Source organism: Gobio gobio (genome assembly GCF_949357685.1).
Source record: "Gobio gobio genome assembly, chromosome: 3".
NCBI lineage: Eukaryota > Metazoa > Chordata > Actinopteri > Cypriniformes > Gobionidae > Gobio > Gobio gobio.
This window is the reverse complement of record NC_137099.1, coordinates 58515123-58522559: the sequence shown is the minus strand read 5'-3', so window position 1 is coordinate 58522559 and position 7437 is coordinate 58515123.

The window sequence follows — 7437 nt, the reverse complement described above, 5'->3', positions numbered from 1 at the left end:
AAATGGCGACTCTTTCCTTCAGTGATTCTGCTTATTATCATCAGGTGTCTTCACTAATGGTCAATCATCACTTAATTAATCTCTTAATTATCTCATTATTTGTAACACTTTTTCAGAGTTACTTTTAACACTCTTGAGTGTGGAGTCAAATAAACTCTGAAGAGTGTTCATTTAACACTTTTGCTGTGTGCATTCGAACCATCAAAAATATGTAGCAAAAGAGGTTACCTTTATTGAATTAACGTATTTCTAGAGTAATTAGTGGGGGCCTGTAATACATTTATTATGTACATATTTACTAGGGGTGTATCTGTTCAAATTAGTCATGGTTCAGTTTGTATGTGCTTTGTTCAGGGAAAAAAAAGAAAATAAAAACAAAGAATCTAACTACACAACAGCACAAATAAATACAATAGAGCAAAGATAAATAAACAGTGCTTTTCAGGTTTTTTTCTGGCAGGTCTAACATTAGTTTTCAGGAACAGAGATTGAATATCCGTAATCAAATGTTAAAAAACATTGCATATTTGACTGTATAAATTAAAGATTGTTCCTTATTAAAGTTACAAAAGCTATTCAATCTAGAGCAGATTGAATTTCCTTGTCTTGCGTTGTTTGATCAACAATCATATAAAACACAGACAGCAGGAATATTATGTTTGCTAGGATGCTCAAAGACAATTTTTGTGTGAATTTGTCTGTTTGAGCGCAAGACTTGAAACTATATTTTTTTAAAAATGGTGGTTTTCATACAAACTTGTATCCTTTTGTTTTATGCTGCAAAGCAGATTTATTAAATTAAACCATGGATTAAAATATATATTCTTAAATATTTAAATTATGTATTATTATTTTGATGAGTACATTCTACTGTAGGCCTAAAACAGTAATATAAGCCTAGTTTTAATAAAACCTGAGTCAGAGAATATTTGACCATGATTTTTATTCAAAGACAATAACTGACACTGACTTTATTTGTGTCAGATGTCTACAGAAGCCTTTAACTAAAGGACACACTGACCACCATCATGGCAACCAAACATTTTCTATTAAACATCAACATCTAAACCTCTGTTAATTCTCAATAAGAGCTAAGATGTCTGACAGAAATAAAGTCAATCTGGTTTGTAATAAGAGAGATTTAATGTCTTCAGTTGATTTAATCTAAGGCTGTGGCTGAAGTCAGTTGTAGTTCTTGTGTTTCTCTTTCCTTCAGTGATTCTGCTCATTATCATCAGGTGTCTTCAATAATCAAACAATCATCACTCAATTAATCACTTCAGTATCTTATTAACTCTAACACTGCTTCAGTGTTACTTTAACACCTGCTGGCGGTTCCTATATGAACACTGCTTTATTTTGGTCTTTTGTGGAATGTGGAAAAAACATGTTCACAAACCACTTATTATATCACAGTTTATTAAGACATAACTTTGTGACAAAAAAGGCACAATATGGAAGATTTTTGGATTAAATTATCCAAAGAAAAAAAAACCTATAACAATGTTATACATTTTGTTGACTTGGAAACATTTGGGATAATGTAAGTACAAGAATGTTTAAATCCAGAGAAATTTAACCAGGACACGGACCGTGTCAATGACATCATACCCACGTTACCCTTGATTTCCAGTTCTATTTTGTAGAAATCATGGAAATGCCAAAGATGCTTTAATATATGATGTGTTTTATTAGACAGGTGAGAAACTGTTTGGATACATTCATCGTCAGAAAACGAATCATTGTTATACAGCTCAACACAGTTAGTCTTATTGTTTAAATCTAATTTTCTTGATTTACGGTGAGTACCATGTTTTGATATGCCTAATATGATCTCGCTACTGCAGTGTGAACAAGTGTCTCATAGCAGCCATCGAGTGAATGCAGAGTAGCATTATAACATTAATTTTAACCACACTCAAATGTATCAAATATGATAAACAGCACTGCGTATCTCGCTGATCATATACTTATCTTAATAGTTTACTTATAAAGGTTAATCCACTACACCTATAAAACCTGTGACCTTCCCTTCTGATAATATATTTAGCCATATGAATATTTGAAGATATATAAGATATATTCTTCCTTGCAGAAGAAACAGTCATTTCCTGGAGCTTTCTGAGATCAACTGTGAACTCAGTCAGTAAAAATATACTCTTCACCCTCCACCAAGAAAATCTTGTGGGTTTCAAAAAAGATTAAATACAGTTTATAAGTTCTACATCAATAGTATTTACAGCTTTAATCAAATCAAAAGACCTGTATCTGGGCTGAGACTATATTTAACATCAAAAAACATTGATTATGTTGTGTATTTTACTATCATAACATCTGTTATGGAGCAGCAGGGAAGAAATGGCAATGAGTGGTCATGGTCACAAACCAGCTTTGGAATCAAACAAGGGAGTAGCAACAAGGGTAACCAGGACCTAAACACAGGAAGCGAATACAGAAACAATGGAATAGAAACACTTCAACATAAAAGTCCTTAACAACAAGACTGGGGAATAATGCCTGGACTCATGACAACATCACCTGTATATTAATGGCACATGAGCAGTACTTTTTATTTCATGGTTTGGTAGTCCTCAGTGTTGTTTGAGTCCACAGCAAAGACAGATCTAACAGATCTGAAGAACTTCCTGTACTGCTGTCTGATCTGAAGAAGAATGAGATGAGAGGAGCTGAGTGACTTCATGACATCAATTTAACCTCTGAAACTACTGTAAAAAAATAAAGTTGAGCTAGCTTAAAAAATAAGGCAACTCAACATTCGCATTTAACTTTAAGGTAACTCAACTAATTCACTCCAGTTTAACCCCTTAACTGTCACCGTTTCCCAGCCAGCACAGCGATGTAGGCCCCACATGGGCTCATTGTGCACACTACAGGCTGTTAAATGTAACACTGAATCAGTGTTGGAGTTAATGAGATAATTAAGTGATGATTGAGCATTATTGAAGACAACTGATGCTAATGAGCAGAATCACTGAAGGACAGAGAAACACAAGAACTACAACTGACTTCAGACACAGCCTTAGTTGAAATCAACTGAAGATAAAAGAAGAAATTAAATCTCTGAAGATCTCAGCAGAGGAGGATTAAACAACTCCACAAACAGCATTACCAGCTTCACACATTACTAACCAGACTGACTTTATTTCTGTCAGACGACTAAAGGAGCTCCTATTGAGGTTTAGATGTTGATGATTTATTGAAAATAACAGTTTTGTTGATTATGGTGACCATTATGGTGATTAGTGTTGCTTTAGTTGGGGTCTTGACCCTTAACTTATTAACATTATTTTTTCTTTCTGTCTGCTGTAATTGTTTGATACGGTGAGAACAGCAAGAGAAATTTGATGGTGATAAGTTGAATGTAAATGATACAGTTGGTATCAACATTTAATGCCTTATTTGCTGATGTCCTAAGAGTCATTGATTAAAGTAGCCTTGTAACTCTACTGCAGGAGATCCAGCAGTGTTTTCATCAGATGAACAGAGCAAGGTTCTGTTGATGAAAAGGGCTGCCTGACTCTGAGCGTGTGTTGCAGATCCAGGGCTTTCTGATATAAATTGGCTTCCAACTGTTAACATTCTGCATATCTGATCGGTCTGTGAAATAACTAAATAACAAAGCTCCTTAATAAAGTAATTTTGAGACAACTATACTGAGAATACTCAAGACCACGGCAGTAAACAATGGAGCAAGCCATGGATATCACACTCAAGCATACCCACTGAGCAAAGTTCTGTCCAAAAGACGTATTTTCACTGTCTTTGCCCCTGGAGCCGTACGTTGAAAAGACGTCCACTGAGGAGCCAGAATGAAAGTTTTCATGACGTCTGTTTTTGACGTGTTCTGCACGTCCGATATAGACGTTCATGGAACCTCAAGGTTAAAAACTAGTTCAAATTGTGGACATATTTTCCATTTGTAATTGCAAAGCAACTCACAGACAGTGTGTGTTTGTCCAGAAATCATGAAAATAAAAGAACCTTAGCTCACACCTTTAGACACTTTAGACAACTTAGCTTCTGTTATTCACACATCTTTGGATTGTGAGAGAATCGTGGGATTCAATCCAGGATCTTCTTGCTGTGAGGAGACAGTGTTTCCCACTGAGACACTGGTGCTGCCCTTAATCACAGACATAAGACACACTTTGACTATTTCTGTCAGACGTCTACAGAAGCTCTTACTGAGAATTAACAGAGGTTTAGATGTTGATGTTTATGTTTCATTTGAAGACACCATTGTGGTGGGAAGCTTTTGCTTTAGTTGGGCTCTTAGTCCAGTATTTTTGTTAGCTTTTCTTTGGCTGCTGTTACTGTGTGTGTGAAAGACAATAGTCGTGGCTGAGAAAGCAAAGATAAAGTGATTTCAGGTGTTGTCAGCTAGTTGTTGATGACTTAATCATCAGAAGTTTAGAATCTGATGTCGTGCTTTTGAGTTTTGTGATCTTGTTTGACAAATAACCTTGTGAATCCACTGTATCGGGCCCAGTAGCAATAAATTAATCACTTATCCTGAAAAATGATAAAAAAGAATGTGCATATTGTTTTGAATATATTTCACATAGTCACACACAGACATCAAGATTTTGCATATGATTCACAACAACGGTGACAATCAAAACAAAAAAAGCTTCATGCTGCAATGCATGATGGGTAGCTTCAAGGTACAAAACTCAAACTTGATTGTCACCGTTGTTGTGAAGCATAGGCATAATCTTGATGTCTGTGTGTGACTTTGTAAAATATTTGCTCAAAACGTTGTTTGCACATGCTGTATTATCATCCTTGAGGATAAATGATCATTTTAATGCTATTGGTGCCAATACAGGCGATTCACAAGGTTATATTGACTTTAGACAAATGACTATTGTTCCAAACAAGCACACAAAACAACATCAGATGCTCGCCTTCTGATAATTTAGTCATCAACAAGGAGTTAACAACACATGCTATCACTTTATCTTTGCTTTCACAGCCACAACTATTGTGTTTCACACACACAGTCACAGCAGCCAAAGAAAAGCTAACACAAGTAAGGGACCAAGAGGCCAACTAAAGCAAACGCTTCCCACCACAATGGTGACTTCAAATGAAACATCAACATCTAAACCTCTGTTAATTCTCAGTAAGAGCTTCTGTAGACGTCTGACAGAAATAGTCAAATACCCCCTTTCCACCAAAGCAGAGCTAGAGCTAGATCGGAGCCAGAGCCTAGTTTCAAATCGGTTCTTTGTGTTTCCACACCCAAAGCCCCAGCTCCGAGCCAGGAAAAGTAGTTCTTAAGTAGCACCAAAACATTGCTGGGCTAGAACAGGGATAGAAGTAAGAACCGATTACGTCAGGCGCTGGGGGCGGAGTCAACAAGACCAACACAAACTTGAGATCCGCCATTTTTGAAAAAGCAGCTAATGGAGCTAACAGCTGCTGCTCGTTTGTAATCTCTGTCTATATAAATTACGGCGAACTGCATGAATGCTTTGGATTCGCTGTGTTTTCGTTGGGTTTTGATGCCGTTGTAGGATCGTAAAGCCATGTGAATCAATAGTAACGCAACTTTTGCTTTGTTGATGGAAGGCTTGTTCGCAGCGGTGGTGTGCAGAGACTGATCGCCGTATGATAACGAGTCCAGACAGAGCATATGACTCCTTATGCTTTTGATTCACTCATGCTTTTTTTTTAATATCATACGTGGATCGGTCTGCGCAGCGCCGATGCGTCTCGAACAAGCCTGGTGTGTGTGTGTTTCCCGCTGCCCAGGGTTGCCAGGTTTTCACAACAAAACCCGCCCAATTGCTACTCAAACAAGCCCAATCGCATTCCAGGGGGGGATTCCCCAGTAAAAATCACATTTGGGGGTAAAATATGTGTTTTTTTGCATGGTTGCCTACTAAAATTCACATTCCCGGGGCTAAATATCACATAATTGGGGTCGCTTCATCCCGCGAACATGAAAAAACAGCCCGCGGCAAAACCATAGACTTGGCAACATTGCCGCTGCTTCGCTAGCATTGCTGAGAGAGATGAGACGTATACAGTGACGTAAGACATGGCTCTGTTGTGGCTCTCAGCATGTGGAAAAGCAAACGGTTCTTAGAAGGCTCCTCAGTCGAACCAACTATGAACTGGGACTAGCTCTGGCTCTGAATTAGCTCTAGCACTGCCTTGGTGGAAAAGGGGTAAAAGTGTGTCTTATGTCTGTGAATAAGGGCAGCACCAGTGTCTCAGTGGGAAACACTGTCTCCTCACAGCAAGAAGATCCTGGATTGAATCCCATGATTCTCTCACGATCCAAAGATGTGTGAATTACAGATGCTAAGTTGTCTAAAGTGTCTAAAGGTGTGAGCTAAGTTTCTTTTATTTTCATGATTTCTGGACAAACACACACTGTCTGTGAGTTGCTTTGCAATTACAAATGAAAAATATGTCCACAATTTGAACTAGTTTTTAACATTGAGGTTCCATGAACGTCTATATTGGACGTGCAGAACACGTCAAAAACAGACGTCATAAAAACTTTCATTCTGGCTCCTCAGTGGACGTCTTTTCAACGTACGCCTCTAGGGGCAAAGACAGTGAAAAGACGTCTTTTGGACAGAACTTTGCTCAGTGGGTAATCACGGACATTTTTGTGCAGCTGATAGTAAATATCAGTGTTCCAGTGTATCAGAAATTGTTGACATTAAGAAATGTTTAATGTGACTGTTTTGTGCAGATATTTTTTTTTTAATGCTGATTCTGTTTGAGTGATCCACCTTTGAACGGCGAGCCAGACCCTGATCTACGATTCAAAAGAATCATCGCGATTCAACACGGATCTGAATTGAGAGCAAAGCACACACACACTACCCGGGTAGCAAAAAAAAAAAAAAAGGCCTTTACACACATGAACATTTGAGTATCATGCACACACACAAGGGATGCAGAAGGACTATTGAGACTGTTTTTTTGTTTTGTTTTTGGACTTCACATTCAACTTTGGACACAATATCAACCATTCTCCCTTTCAATTCAATTCAATTCAAATTTATTTGTATAGCGCTTTTCACAATACACATTGTTTCAAAGCAGCTTTACAGAAAGTGCATTTCATAAATGTACATTGAAAAATGTTAGAAAGAGAATGTTAAAGAAAAATGTTCGAATAAGTGAATCAATCATGTATTATTTTAGGCCATAACAACGCTGGCGTTGAGTCGTCTCTTCACAGGTGTTGAGTCGTCTCATCACAGGTGTTGGGGCATCTGAAGTCTCCATGAAAGGCTGGATACAAACTGGAGCTGACGAACTAGTTACCTCGGGACTAGTGTCCCGAGAAAACAACAGAAAAGCAGATGGGAAATAATTAGCATAGCTGCTGTTCAGAATAGTGTAGTGTAACATTTAGTGTAAAAGGTAATTATAATGTGAATGCTTGGC